The 15,895-nt window shown below is 40.3% G+C and overlaps 1 protein-coding gene across 5 annotated transcripts in view; it reads right to left on the bottom strand.

The window, feature by feature from the left end:
* Positions 1 to 15,895, bottom strand: part of SGMS2 (sphingomyelin synthase 2) — a 52,249-nt gene that overhangs the window by 30,600 nt on the left and 5,754 nt on the right. For 2 of the 5 annotated variants that reach the window (XM_034772499.1, XM_034772501.1), the window contains exon 1: positions 909 to 1,495. The exons of the other annotated variants lie outside the window; for them this stretch is intronic. The gene's annotated coding sequence lies outside the window, so the exon portion shown is untranslated. Of the gene's footprint in view, positions 1 to 908; positions 1,496 to 15,895 lie in introns of those variants that run through there. 5 annotated transcript variants of the gene reach the window in all.

The following is a 15,895-nucleotide window of genomic DNA, read 5'->3' as shown; positions in this document are numbered from 1 at the left end:
GAGACGTAACTAAAATCTTATTAAGAGCAGGATCTGCTCCAGACTCTCTCTCTCTCTCTCTCTCTCTGGCTGACCATTCCCAAACAACAGAAGGACTCAAGAAAGAGGTCCATTCACCTAACCTAGGACTCACAAGAAGAGGTCAGCATAGCCCCAGGGAAAGATTATATAGGTTTTCACGGTCTTTCCTCACATATCTGTAACTTCCATCTGCTTTAAAAGGTAAAAGTTAAATGTTTAAGCCTGTATTCCTTACCTTACCTGCCACATAGTTCCCAAGAGTCAAACTATAAACAAAAGTACTCCATGGTGAGGTGAAACTCTGGGTAAGTGTTTATAAATAACTGGGGAGATTCGGGAAGTCTCAAAATTGGTTTCATGGTCTTGGGCAGTTGGAATGCAAAGTCCCACATCCCAACAGAGGGCAGACAGGTAATCTACACCTCGGAGCGTTCCTTAGAAATCCAGAGCTAGAAATGGAGTCTGGACTCTGCCCTGACCAGCTGGCTTGAAAGCATGTGGGACACAAATGTTGAGTCCAATTACAACAGACTGAGGACTGTCCACTAGGAGGATGCAGCCAGGTCAAAACAAATGGTCTTTCTTAATCAGCATTCATAGAAACCTACTGGGATAAGGCGACCCCCCCTGAGGTGCATTCCTGCTGCAAGCTGCAGCATGATAGGTTCACCTGCCTCAGTTTCCCTACCTCCTTCTGCCCATGAAAGGGACAGTCTCTCAGCATCTGACGTAAAGCCCACCTCTGGGTATAATATATTCACATGCACCAGTGCAGTATTTCCCCCAAACCCTGTAGTAAAACCTTTTTCCAATTTCCACAATTAACAAACATATAGCAGGTGTTTCCCATGCCCCTCTCCAGGGGACATCAACAGCAAGTCACCCACCCAAGAGTCAATAGCAGCACTTCGGTCTCGGTTCCTTTGGCCTCCTGAAGCCTGAGAGTGACCAGTCTTCCCACACCCCTTCATTCAGGTCTTCATCCCGAGGGCTCCCCATCTTGCAGTGTTCCACTCCTCCATACCTCCCTGCCTTTGAGTCATATCCCTGCACAGAGGATCTACCCTTCTGCAGTAACCCTCTTGTTTCTGGGCTCAGCTTCCCCTGCCCAAGCCACATCATCTCCTTTTCCTAGGGGTCATTGTCCATGCCTTCTGCTTGTCAGGCGACCCCAGCTTCAGTCAATTCTCACCCAACAGCTCTCTGCCAAGGTCCTTACTGGCAGCTCACAGTTACTGCTTTCCTTCCAAACTCAGCTCTCCTCCAAGCAACTTGTGCCACCATTTCCTTGCTAATTCTCTCTTGTCTGGGTCTCAGGGAGCTCTCACCTGCCCTTTCCTGCCTCTCTCAGGCAGCCTCATCTGCCTCTTCCTGACCCCTCAGGCTCCAACTTACCAAATCTTTTCCCCTCTAGGGCTCAGATGTCCTCTTTTAAGCCCAATTGACTTACACAGGCACTAGCCCAACTGCTCCCTCTTAAAGGAACCAGTCAGCCTGTGACAACTACCCACTAAAATTATCTAGCTGGCCAAACTTTCATTTTGTTTTATTAATAGACTGCACTGCAGGAAGATTGAAATGGAAAGGTTCCATTGTAGCTATAGCAACATTGGAAGAAGCCCAAGAAAAAGCAGAACTACATCATCTTTGCATCATTTTGGGATCCAGTCCTCAAGACTTATGCTTCATAGCTATAAGAAGCTATCACTGTGGTATGTTGCCTTCTACAATATGGCTGATGAGATTTTAGTTTCCCTAAATCAGCCACTTAGGATTGAGCTGCAAAGACTGAGGTAATCAGAAAGACATTCCTGTTAAAAATTAAAAAAAACAACCATCCTTTTCAAGAAGCAGAGTTGCTTAGCCAGTAATGTTATCATAAGAATAAGAATTACGAATGTAATTAACATGTTTCAAAGAGGACAAATTTGGAGAGAAAAAAGCAAGTGAGCAGAGTATATAAAACAAAAAGGTAAATGGCTGTAATAAACTACAAGCAGTTTCTAAATGCGTGGTAGCAGAATGTTCTTACCATTCTTGGCAAGCAGTCCTCTCTTGACTGTTACAGGCAAGAAATCTTCTCTGGGCTGTATAACCAATCAATTATTTTATTTTCAGCAACGCTGTTATTTTAAGAAAGCTTTGGTGCGAAGAGGTAAGTGCATAAGAACATATACAATTTACTCAACTTCTTTGTCAATCTCAGGATTTTCATGCAAGGTTCATTCTTTATGCTAGTTATTTTCAAGATTTGAAACATTTACACTGATTTTTAAATATTTAACCAACATGCATTTCTTAAAATACATGCAATAATCCTAAAATTTGTGTATCAGATTCTTTACTGCAGAAGCTTGGAACACCTGCACAGAATTTCTGAATTTACAAATTTCTTTTCAATTTTTAATTATACTACCGCAAGTGAGGATAATTAGGTATTCCTGTTACAATGATAAAAATGCCCTTGCAGAGGATTTTAAACCAATATTACTATTAAGGGCATCTTTTCATTAGGTTCCATGTTAAATATGTGCTGTTCTATAAATTTAGATTTTAAATGTAAATCAGTTTCTCAATAATTTTATTTTCAAAGCAAAATAGCTTTATTAGGGCATGTGCATACTTACGAAAACAACTCTAAATAATATTTGTATGTGTTTTATATTTGTGGTTGGGGTGTGTTGAAAAGAATGCCAGAGACAGATCAGTATATGTACTGTTTGGAGACAATTCAGAAATAGCTAAGCCACTTACTCTGAGAGATCAGGAAAAATTATGTAAAAGATAGTTATTAGTGCTATACCTGATCTTAGATCATACAAAACATGTCAATAAACTGTTTGCTAGTTTCTCAAATATTTTAAAAGGTTTACTTATCGCATACATTATAAATCATACTTTCCTACAATGAATATGATCTTCTAGGATGCAGCTGGAATCAGACCACAAGAGGTACTGTGTTCCCCTCATTCCCACTGAAAGTAATGGAAGTGGACGGTGCTCACCACATTACTGGACAGGGCCTTTGAAAGCTTTCAGATCTGCAGTGCTGCCATTTATGTCTAGTCTAGAACTCATGTCTGTGAAAATAAAACTGTCAGACTTGACTTGAGCCAAGATCATAACAAAATATTAGGCGTGAGCAAATTTGTTTGCAAGATTCTCAAATATTTTCATAGGTTTACTTATTACATAAAATATTTTCCTACAGTGAATATGTTCATCAGTACTGCACTTGAAAAATTTCAGAACTACAGTACTGATACTTGTGCCCACACCTGTATAAATATAGGTCTATGAGAATAAACGGATGCCTGTTAACAGAAATTCCTCGATACCCTGCCTGTTCAGATGTTGCACCCAATCCAAACTAAAGCTCAAAAGGAGACTTAAGATTGGATTGCAACGGTACAGTTTCCGTGGAATGAAATAATGGTTTTCCTCAGAACAGAGGATTGTTTTTCAGTGTTCCGTTCCTTAATGAAGGCCCAGTCCAGCAGCTACTGAAGTCAATGGAAAGATTCCTGTTGATTTTAGTGGGAGTGGGCTCTTCTGAGGCCAGAACAGCACTATCCATAAATGGATATACAGTCTTTGAACTTGACCCTGGATTTATTGTGCATTTCAGAATAATAATGAGAAGTTCTGACACGCACACAGATGCAGAACGTCGTTATCATGGGTACATTCTTCAAGAGTTATTTCACTGTGAAATATGACTGCAAAAGAGGCAGTTGGAATTCTACATTTTTCCCTTCATGATTCCCAGGACAAAATGTCAGTTTATAGAAGTTGGATAATTTCTTTCCCTGCCCCCTCGCCCCAGCTCCCATCTAGCCTTATAACCTCAATCTGGGATTCAGTCTAGCTGGATCACTAGTAGCAGCTCTGCAGCACTGGGCAGTGTCATGCAACTGGGGTGACCCTCTTATTTGGCAGCTACATCATGCTGTGATCTTCCTTCTTATATTGGTTGTGGGTAGATGCTGCAGCTGTTCCTCCTGCCTACCATGGGTCTCCGAGGCCCCTGTCTTCAAACAGCCAGGAGACCTTTCTGCCTCTTCATTGTGGAGCCACCTGAGAGAAAGTGAGCTCCAGGGGACAGGAAAAAACAAAAACAAAAAACCCACCAAATATCAAAAGACTCATGTCATTGGCAGTGGGGTTTGCATTTCTGTAGACCACACTGAGGAAGAGGCAACAGGGCCAGGAGTAACGATTACCTGCATTCTTGCATGAGCACTGATAGTTGCAAAGAGAATAACTGTTTGGTCTCTGCCTAGTTTCCTTGTCTAGAAAATGGGGACAGATCTCTACCTCCCTGCTAATGCTTCTACAGCTCTCTGAAGGTGAGCAGAACTATCAATGATAAGTGTTACCTTTCCTCATCCATTCAGACAATGAAAGGATTTTGGCCAAAGAAGGCCTATGATTTTGGCCTTCTTTGGCCAAAATCATAGGTTTATTTAGACAGGGGTTGGCAACCTTTCAGAAGTGGTGTGCCAAGTCTTCATTTATTCACTCTAATTTAAGGTTTTGCGGGCCAGTAATACATTTTAATGATTTTAGAAGGTCTCTTTTTATAAGTCTATAATATATAGCTAAACTATTGTTGTATGTAAAGTAAATAAGATTTTTAAAATGTTTAAGAAGCGTCATTTAAAATTAAATTAAAATGCAGATCTTATCAGTTTAGTGTGATCTGTGCTTTTCCTTGCTGAGTTTTCCAATGTCTGGCACGCATTTGGATACTTTAAGCTGCACACAGGCTTCTGAGTGATCAGTTGTTAACCGGCTCCAAGAGGAACAGAGGACAGATTTCACGTGTGAAAATACTTGTTCACACAGGTATGTGGATCCAAATACTGAAAGCATTGCAAACGCAATTTTCTTCAAAACAGTTAAATTTCACTGGCAGGATGTCCAGCAGGTCAGAATAGAGACCCCAGGATCTCTCTCGGTAGCTTCAAGTGCACTCCGCAGATCTCCAAACTTTGATGCCCACAATTCTGAGGTTTTTAAATTGAATGAGCTGCATTTCGAAACCTTCAACACCCATACACTGAAATACAGACAAATCCATGTTGCTTTTGTTGAACTTTTCAGGTTTAATTAGAAAAGAAAGAATCGGGCCAAATAGCTTGAAATCTGTCAGAAAATTCTGATTCCTGTTCTTGCACGTACATTCTAATCTCAATGTCAAACGCAGTGCGCTGTTCCACGTGGCATGATAGTGATGTAAGCAGCAAATCAGGACTTAAAAATATCCCAGCACAGTGGCACTGGAACAATTTTTAAGGTGGGAGTGCTGAGCTGCGCCCCCTCTTGCCCCTGTCTGCACCCCCCACTGCCCCAGGCTGGGGCCAGTGGGCCACAGCTGGGGGCAGCTGTAGAGCCCCGGACCCCCAGGCTGGCAGCAGAGTCCCTTGAACTGGTGGCCGGGATCCAGGTCGGTGGCCGGGACCCGGGTCCGGCAGTGGGCTGAGCGGGGCTGTCAGACAGAACCCCAGCTGGCAGGGGTCCGGCGGCTGGTACCCCAGGCCAGCAGTGGCACCCCCGGGACCGGTGGCCAGGACCCAGGCAGTGGGAGTGCCACTAGGGGAAAAAAAAAAAAAATCAGCTTGCGTGCCACCTTTGGCACGTGTGCCATAGGTTGCCTACCCCTAATTTAGAACATCTTTTAGCATACAGAGCGCTGTCTAAGAGCTTGCTAGATATAGGTAAATTTGTAACAGGGACTTTAAGGATAATAATCATGCCCTCAAAACTGCTAGTAACAAAACTTTTGCAATCTAGCCACAAATTCCCTCGGTCATATAAAAGCTGCTAAAAGCATTTAATCCCACATCCTAAAGAATCTATCCTTTACTGGGGTCAAAGGAATTTCAATATGGTTAGATCTAACTTTAAAACTGCAGAGGCAAAGTTATGACTCAAACTTTGAATTAACCTCTTAATTCAGACAACTTTCAATCAACGCAAAAATAGATAAGGATTCTATGGCTATATATTCAGCAACACTACAGAGAATTATTACAGTTATCTTGCCACTCATTTAAGGGTAGATCTTATTCACAACTAATATTCCACAAGCCTTACAGACCTATCTATGGTGGTGAGGTAGTTTTTCTCTGCCCGAAAAAGATTTTAAAAAGTCAAACAAAACAAAGAATTACAGCCACAAGAAAGTCCAGTAATCTTGATTTGAAGTGGCTTTTGTACTGAGGTACTGTAGAATGTTTGTACATAATATATGTATTTTGACTAAACTTCTTCCATGGATGGTACTGAAAATGGCTTTATAGGGGCTTTTTTTCCCTCCCAAAAAAAAGTGAGGAGGCTAAAGTTTGCACATGAGCAAGGTTTATCCCTAGGGGGATCCAACTAGCTAGCTGGCAAGCCTGCCTGGTATGAACTGTTGAGGAGAAATGAGCATAATGAGAAGAGCAAAATCACTATTTTTTTTAAATAAAAGGAAGAAAAAAAAAAAAAAAAAAAAAACCCTGTCTCTTTGACCAGTCCTATGGGTCCCACTTTTTATGGAGGTCTGCTGTTTCATCAACATAATCATGTTCTCTGACTCGGATTTTCTACTGCTGCTGTACTGGCCAGCATCACTGCAGTACTATACAACAAAAGATTATCCTGTAAAAAACAGAATAGTTGTCAAGGTTTGTTGGCAACCCAAGCACCACAAATGCTTGCCCAAATGCCCACTCTCTCCCTCACCAAATAAAGCTTGAAGAAAAACAGTGATCAAGGGGACAAGAAATTCCATGTAAAAGGGATTGAACATTCCACCTTAAAGCTGTCACATACAACACTTGCTCTCTTCTTTCCAATTCAAAATCTTTCCCTTAGTTGCAGAAGGGTAAAGGTTGAAACAGAGAGTCTCATAGAGAGTAAGAGTTTAATCATAATGTCTAAAGGGTGGAGACTGCATTGAGTAATCTGTGATTCAAAGTGCCTCTGCTATAGGGTGTTTTATTAACAGTTCACTCTGTGCATGAGACATCCTGAAAATATGCAGTGTAGTTGTAGCTGTGTTGGTCCCAGGATATAAGAGAGATAAGGTGGGTGAGGTACCCTGTATTTAGCTGTATGCTCCGAGTACCTTTCCCAGACCTGAAGAAGAGCTCTGTGTGGCTCAAAAGCTGATCTCTCTCACCAACAGAAATTGGTCCACCTCACCCACCGTGTCTCATCCTGGAAATATTTCAGAATGACCACTAGTGCCATGGGACACAATGGCAATGGAGTTAGCAGTCGAGCAAGTTATTCACAACACCTTTCCTGAAAGGAATGCAGTGCCAACTGCAAAATAAGCAGTTCATATTTATAGAATAGTAATATTCATAATATATTCACCCATGCACTAAGATCATTGTACAGTAGTACAATAAAAACTACCGACCTAAAACTTCAGAATAAATATGTAGCCTTTTTGATCCCAAAAGAGTCCAAAGTGCTTCAACAGCAGGGACCATCTTTTCCATCACTGGAATCACTTTGCCTACCACTTACGCACACTTCACCTCTGAGGTTGAATGTGGCAGCTCCAACAGTTCCCAGCAACAAACAAGGTAGGGCAAATGAAATAATTCAGAATGGAATCTGATCAGTAACAACATCCATACTCTTGCAAAAAGTGTCTTTAATAGTCAAAGCCCCAAATAATCAGGACTTTAATTTTATATTTTACCTGCAAATCAGAAGCTCCAACAGCACCTCTTAGCACTATTCTAAGGGTTTGTCTACACAGGAGCTCTCAGGGAAACTAAACTGAATTAACAAAAGGTGCAAATTTAAAGTGAATCAGTTACAGCACATTAAACCCCGTGTGAACCTTCTCTTTCAGAAGTAAAATAGCTTAGTTTGTTGTAGCTTATTCAGTGAATTAACAGATATAGAATTGAATTCATTGGATAAAATTAAACCAAACTCAGGCCATTTCACTTCTGAATGAATAGAATCCACACAGGGATTTAAATGTGCTTTCATTAACACACTCTAAATTCACACCTTTAGTTGATTTGGCATATTCTTCCTGAGCATTACCTATAGAGACAAGCCCTAAAGATTCCTGTTCATTATTTACTTGGAAGAGTTTCATTTACGAAGGGCAAGTCTACACTACAGCTGCACTGATGTAACAGTGCCACTGTAGTGCAACTGGTGAAGATGTGCTATGCTGATGGCAGAGCACTCCCCCATTGGCATAATTACACCACCTCGTCGAGAAACAGAATCTATGTTGGCGGGAGAGCATCTCCCACCAACGTAGCAATGGTGTGTACAGTGTGAAATTTGTGTTGCTTGGGGGAGGGAGGGCTTTTTCACACCCCTGAGAGAGACAAATTATATCAACTTAGGCTGTAGTGTACACCTGCCCCAAATCATTAATTCCATACTACAATTAAGTCCATACTACCGACTACATGACTAGGATGGTGGTGGTGATTGTGAAATGCTCAGAGAGATTGGAGAGGCTACAAAGGCAGAAAATGCAATAATAATGGGGATTTATACTATCCTCATATTGAGTAGGTATGTGTCACCTCAGGAAGGGATGCAAAGATAAAATTTGTAGACTCCCTAAATGACTGCTTTTTGGACCAGCTTTTCCTGAAACCCACAAGGAGAGAGACAATTTGTACGTTCTTAGGACGTCTTTGGAGGTCTTTCATCCAAGTACTGAGTGATCACCATGTACCTTAGTTAGTATGATTTGATGGCATCATTGCTGATCTCAATCAAGAGAACGAAGGGCTGGATACTTGAGAATGCCACTTTCAAATGGCACTGACACAGGAAACTAAGTTTCCCTCCTCCCAAAAGCCACCCCATATTTACTACTCCCACTCCCCACTATGTCTGACCTGCTAGCAATGCCTGTTCCTTCACTCCACATCTTTTTGAAAGTGATGCCAGAGCTTTCTGAAGCAGAAGTGACAGACTTATTAGCAATTTTAACTAGCATCTAATCCATGTTCTTCCTATATACATGCCCAAGTGGGAAGTAAAAACTTACATACAAGGAATGAACTCAAAGGCAATATCAAAGGATTCCAATAAGATCCTGGTAACCATGAGAGCAAAGCTGGAGGGGTTTGTGACATCACCAGAACTTGTATGAAAACACTTATTCAGAATTCTTTTGTTGTGTTTCATAGATTTGGTGGGTGGTATTTTACATGAAAAACACATATTTTTTTAATTATCATAGTCAAATAGCCCTGTGACTTCCTACCTGTTTGCTTTTGGTAAGACTGCAAGTTCAAGTTTTGCTATTAATAGAACAGTCTTCTCCTCTCTCTCAACTAGATGTGAGGAATTCATTTCCTCTTTTCATTCAAACCTGTAACTGTATGTCCTCCTCTCTACTGATACCTTTTCCCCTACAGTTCTTTGAGACACAATACACCTCTACCCTGATATAACACAAATTCAGATATAACGTGGTAAAGCAGCGCTCTGGGGGGGGCTGGGCTGCGTGCTCCGGCCAGGGCCGGCTCCAGCATTTCTGCCGCCCGAAGCAAAAAAACCAAAAAAAACAAAAACAAAAGCCGCGATTGGCAATGGCAATTGGGAAAAAAAAAAAAGCCACTATCGGCGGCGGCAGTTCAGAGGCTGGTCCTTCGCTCCTACTGGGAGTGAGGGACCTGCCGCCCTGAATTGCCGCAGATGTCGCCCCTCTCCCTTGGCCGCCCCAAGCACCTGCTTGTTAAGCTGGTGCCTGAAGCCGGCCCTGGCTCCAGCGGATCAAAGCAAGTTCCATATAAGGCGGTTTCACCTATAACGCGGTAAGATTTTTTGGCTTCAGAGGACAGCGTTATATCGGGGTAGAGGTGTAGTTCCCTTAAAACAATTAGTTTGCCTCAGGTACATTCCACAGTCCTCTAAAGTCTGCCACTTTCAAGTTTGTTTTAAATCCTGATACTAATTACTGACTTATTTTCAAAATTATCAGTGTCAGCAAAGTGCTTGAGAAAGTTACTATGTCTCACTCTTCCGTCACCACTGACAAAACATTCTTCACCATTTTCCATTGATTTTGTGCTGGCCATAGCATAAAAGTCATTCAGCTCCATCTTCAGCTAGCCATTCTCTGTGTTGATAAAGCCCCATTCTACATCCTTATTTTCTTTAATCTCAAGACAGACTTTGGCACTAGTATAGATCAGATACTCCTATCTGATATCCCCTTGTCATTTCTGTTCCGACAATACACGGTGTTTCTTCCTCTGTGCCAATCCCCTCCTTTATGGAATCTGTTTGAAGTATAAGACACTTCAAACCCTCTTAGCGAATCAAAATGCTAGTTAACATAGCATAGCAACTATAGCCATTTTAGAGTGTACTCCAGCTGAATACTTTTTTCTGTATTTTCAATTCTTTTATGAAAAGTTTAATCTATGATACTAATATCACTTTCAATCACTTTTTCTTTTGCAAAGTGAAGGTATTGATTCCATAGTTAAATTATAATTTGCTTTCCATTTTAAGCCCAATTTTCATCTGCACCTTACTTCCTGTGGAAAACCCCCAGGTTTTAGATGGGGTGTTTTTGGGAAAGTTTGATCAACTAAGCTGTTTCAGAAATGAGATTTTCAGGAAAATTTGTTCTGGAAAAATATCTGGTTTTGTTTTCCCTTCAAAATGTCTGTGTCTAGGAACTTGACATTTATTTTATTATTGAGTCCAAGATGTCTAAGATCAAGTGCACAGGAATATTTTCAAAAGGTAGGGTGTACACATTAATCATTCTTTCCTAAAAATATTTGAACCTTAAAACACTCCATCAGTTCCTCACAGACTTCCCAACAATCTGGGGGAACTTAGAAGCCCCAAGCAGTCCCTTCAGCTGAAATTCCCTGCTTCAAGTTGGTTACATCCAGATGAATTTGTAAATTCTAAAAGCATGAGTTTAGAGAGTTACAGATTTTGCTAGTGCATTAACCATAATTTTAATGATTTGATATGCATACACCTTTGCAAGCTTCTACAATATTTTCTCACTGTTTTTATAAAATTTCTTTAACATTCTAAAGAAGATTTACAACAACAAAACATGTTGGTTATAAATAGGAGTCTAAAAATTCAAAGTTAAAGTAACACAAAACACTCTTAAAATTCCCAACCTCTTTTACAACAAGGCCCAGATCCTCAAAGATATTTAGGCACTTAACTCCCATTGAATCAATGGGAGTTGGGGCCAGATCCTCAAAGGCAATTAGGTGTCTAAGAGTCCTTGTACACCAAGCCACTGTACTATTAAACCACCCTTCCAATATGGATCTCAAAAGCTCAGATACCATACTTACAGTAGGGTATCTGAAGAACCAGAGCTATTGGGGTACTTAAATGTTGGAGTTACTGTACAATATTTTGGCTCCACTTAGTATTATCACCAACTACCATAATACAGTTTTAAGTCTACAACTTGTCCAACCTGTGGACATTATAATGGGTGTAACAGAGTCCACTAGGGAATAAATTTTAGTATTCAAAGTGCTTTTAAAATCCTGTTATCTATCAAAGGTGATACATCTGGGTTGACAGTTCTCACACAAAATTTCTGCCACGTACAAGTAAGTGTTGAATTTTTAAAATCCCTTCAAGATACAGGTTTTTTAACAGAAACATTATCACTTACAGCAGACTTACTGAGTTGATCCTTTGGTAATTCAACAGCAAGACAGTCATGTATTTTACAAAACAAGCAACTTTTTAATCGAAGAAAACCACAATGAAAAAAGTAGAAAATCCTAATTTTTTGCATTAGAATTCACGGCAAACATGAGAGAGCTATGGGGGCTTCTCCCTGTTCCTTTATATTGCAAAGTTACAACAGAAAGTTTAAAATTTCAAACTTGCATTTATAGACATGGAAAAAGAGCCATGTTGAATTGCCTGTCTCTTTCTGAAGTGACATACGGTTGAAGATTATTCCCTGACAGGTCTGTAAAAAGGAAGAAAATATGATTCAGTTACACTCTTAAATTCTCCACAGTTTTGTAAATCAAGCAAACAGGGCCCCCCCCCCCCCACACACACACACACTCACTATAGGATAGCATATTAATTAAGGCATTTGTGTGTGCTTTTGGGGTTGTTCTTTTAAATGAAAATTCTCCTATAAAAGACAACCTTATTATAAAAATTATATTATTTTGATATCCTGACTCTGATTTAAACAACTGGCCCTCCTCTCTAGAGGTACTTTTTGCATTTTCTGTACAGAGAAATAAGTATAGGCCCATGGCTTATCCCCCACACCCCACCAAACTTGTCCATCTTGCTGCATTCCATGAAGGTGATGTTTTTTTTTGGGGTGGGGGGTTAATATTTTATTTCTTTCCCCCTTGAATGTTGGCCCTCCGATGCTGCTTCAGAGTGTGATAAAGAAACTGGGTTCAGGGAGTACAACAGAAAAGTTTCAGTTTATCAGGACTGTTCCTGCCCTTGAATAAGGTGGACTTATCTCCCCTGTCTCCCAGGGGATCATTCTGGGTCTCTCAAAGAATGGGATGTGATTCAATAATGGACTCTCCACAAGATTCATCAATCTGCATTTCCCCTGAAAGCCTTAGCCTGGAACATCAGCAGAAAAGTGGTAGGGCTTGATGACCCTTGCTGTGTTCAACTGTGCCCTGACTAGGCGAGGTGGCTGAGCTCTGTAATCAGGAGCATGGCTGCTGCTATGGGTTCTAGAGACTTAGATGCAACCTTCTACCTGGCATGCTGCCCTTCTGGAGTTGCCCCCTTCATGGAGATGGGGAGCCACTTGTCTCTGCAGCCAGCTTTTCCACTCCTGCCTGCTTGCCTTGTTTGCTGCCTAGGATAGAAGGGAGTTTGAAGACAGCAAGCAAGGTGATCCTACTGGGACTGGGCTGCTGAGACAGTACCTACATCTTCCCTAGCACAGTTGGTCTCTCCAAACCTGACCAGTATCTTTCCTACCTGGATGGCGAGGGGGCACTGTCCAGGCTTGGGCTCTGAGGAGGATGCTGTCCACAGAGATGGTCCCCACAAGACACTTGATAAGAGGGAGGTGGAGCTGGAGACAGACCTTTCCTTTACCCTTTTGCTAATTAACACAATGATCAGCATGGTCCATTGAACCAACAAAGAAGTGCTTCTAAAAATCCTTTCCCAAGTTTAATCTTACCACACAATACAGAGTGGATAACAGTAGTAACAAAAAAGATGCAGTACAGTTCTCTATTCAAGACTTAGCTGATTTGTGACAAATGGAGGTTGAGGAGAAAACGAGAGAAATTAAAAGAATATCTGTAATATTGATTAAACATTAATCATGACTGACATGAAATGGAGATGACTGGTGTACACAAGTAAAAAATTTTCTGTCCACAACTAGAAGTAAAAGTATGGGTCTCAGTTTACTAAACCACATCATTACACAGAGGCATCACCACAAATACAGTCCCCTTCCATTTACAAGATGTTGGCCTTTTTGATGAAATAACAAATGAACAAACTTCTGGAATGACATTTTACTTGAAGAAGGACTTTCACACTCAAGTTTCTATATCTGAAGAAATGTCGTAAGTACTCATCTTCTGTACTCTACTTAGTGTCACAACTATGTTACCAATTGCAAGAGCTCCCTAGCTGGTAGGCCAACTTTTCCTTCAGCTTGATACCACCGTGAAGTCTAACTTGTGTTTATCTACATAACACAGTCTGTTGTTCTGGAAAGACTTGTGATACCAAAAGACCAGCTTTATGACTTGAGTGTAGGATGAAATAAGATTAGGATGAACCTGGGGAAAGCACACTGTTTACCCTGTTGACCTCAGACGGGCACAGCTATGTAAACAGAGGGTTGCAGCACATGGCCCTCCTTCCCCTCAAGAACTTCCCGCCCAACTCCAAGTTTCACCCTGCATAGAAGCAATAATTCAAATATATTCAGTGGTGAAGGAGTAAGGTACAAAATTAACTTCCAACTAACCAATATATTAAAAACTGTCATGTATAACAACAGCATTTGAAAGGCAGGTGGATTTTTGTATGCTTAAATGTTCCCCTTAGCATGAGAGAACTATGATATTTTAGTATGTTCATATATTCAAATTGAAAGACTACAGAAACCTGTTATGAAAAATATCCATGCTGCAATGCAAGGTAATTTCCTAAAAATGCTGACTGCTCTATGCTTGTTTATAAAGTCTTACAACCATAATAGTATAAACCAGTTGTAATCTGGCAGATGACTACTTCTTGCAAAACATCTTCTCAACAAGGGGAAGGGTCTAAACGTTAAAGGAAAATTTTCAACAGAATTTTCAAATAGAAGTGTGATCATTTTAAAACTACTATTACTACTGTAGCTGAAAGGGATAAGCAAACAACAAATGTTTCTCTATTTAATCTTGTTTATTTAGTTTGTACACGTGACAGCACTTTGGGTAAAGTCTATGTATAGTACCACATCAAAAACTAAATGGTTGTTAGTATGTCATCTTAATTTTAATTAGAGTAGTTAAAACCCAATTCTTATTTGGATACTAGATTTTAGTAATATTGATTGCAGCCTACATGCATGAATTTAAGAACTGCTGATATAGTCAGTCTGATAGTCCATTTCCTCTGTTCTGAAGGGTCTTTCATACAAAAGGGAGGGGGGGGGGAACATTGAGCAGGAAGAAGTTACTGTAAAAAGCAATTTTAACAATGTTCTCTCTCTTAATATTAAAACTAATTACCAGTTTTAAAGGTAACCATGATTGTAACGCAGAACAGTGTGCTTGCAGGTCAAAGATATTTGACATGAAACCTCAATTGAAATTGAATAACTTGTTTTTAGTTAGATGCACCTTATAAATAGCAGAAATTGAAAAAAAGACTTATTATTGAGCACAACTGCCTACAAATATAGGACAGAATCTCAAAAAAGGCATCATCTTTGAAAAATGCATCATAAATTTTGTCAATGATTCGTCAATAAATGGTCTTGTGACATAATATATAAGAGTGTCTGAGAATCTTGGGGGAAGAAATTCTTTGAAGCAAGTCATTATATTTCAAAGGTAAGGGACTTATTTGGGGTTTGTTTATTGTTGAGACTACAGTCTAATGTGAAAGCCCAAAGTCCTTCTAAAATGACATGGAAAAATATATTATTTATTGTTCCAAGTAATCTTGTATTAAAAACAGAAAAACGAGATTCAAAACAATGCATCAGCCTTAGGGCCTTTTTCAGGCTGTGAAAAAACAACTGATTATGTTCCACGCTGTGTTCTAATTTCTATCTTATTTTGAAGAAAAATACCAACATGCCAGTTACATCATCTTATATTTCTAAAGCATGTAGGTTTTTTTCATCTGAAATCTTTTGTTCATTTTGCATCACATTGCAAAATAGTGCAATTGATTTTACTTTCCAAATCACACCTCAAAGCTCCAGGCAAAGCATATATACACACAAAAACAAAACCACTCTGTGCAGACTGCAGACCCTACAGCATGTGCACTTCAGTAACTTTTACAGGGCAACAGCATCTTTCTTTGGCCTTGTTACCTAATAAACTTGTGAGAGCCAAATTCAATCTGCATATACAACCCCTGTTAAAGTCAACAAGAGTTGCATGAGTACGCTGGAGGACAGGAATGGGTTCTCATGGTCACATTATGCGGTTGGATTTGAGTGCAAGCTCCTAATGAAGTCACCAGGAACCATGCTCATGCTTTCCAAAAATGGAATTTAACTTTACTCATACACTGTCATTTACATAGCATTCTTAGGGTATGTCTACACAGCAACAGGACACCTGTGACTGGCCTGACCCCTATAAGCCAGCATTGGTTGGCATGGGACAGCCACAGGTTTCTAGTTGCTGTGTAGACA

The sequence above is a fragment of the Trachemys scripta genome, chromosome 5 (genome assembly GCF_013100865.1).
Source record: "Trachemys scripta elegans isolate TJP31775 chromosome 5, CAS_Tse_1.0, whole genome shotgun sequence".
Lineage (NCBI taxonomy): Eukaryota > Metazoa > Chordata > Testudines > Emydidae > Trachemys > Trachemys scripta.
This window is presented reverse-complemented; position numbering and strand designations above follow the sequence as displayed.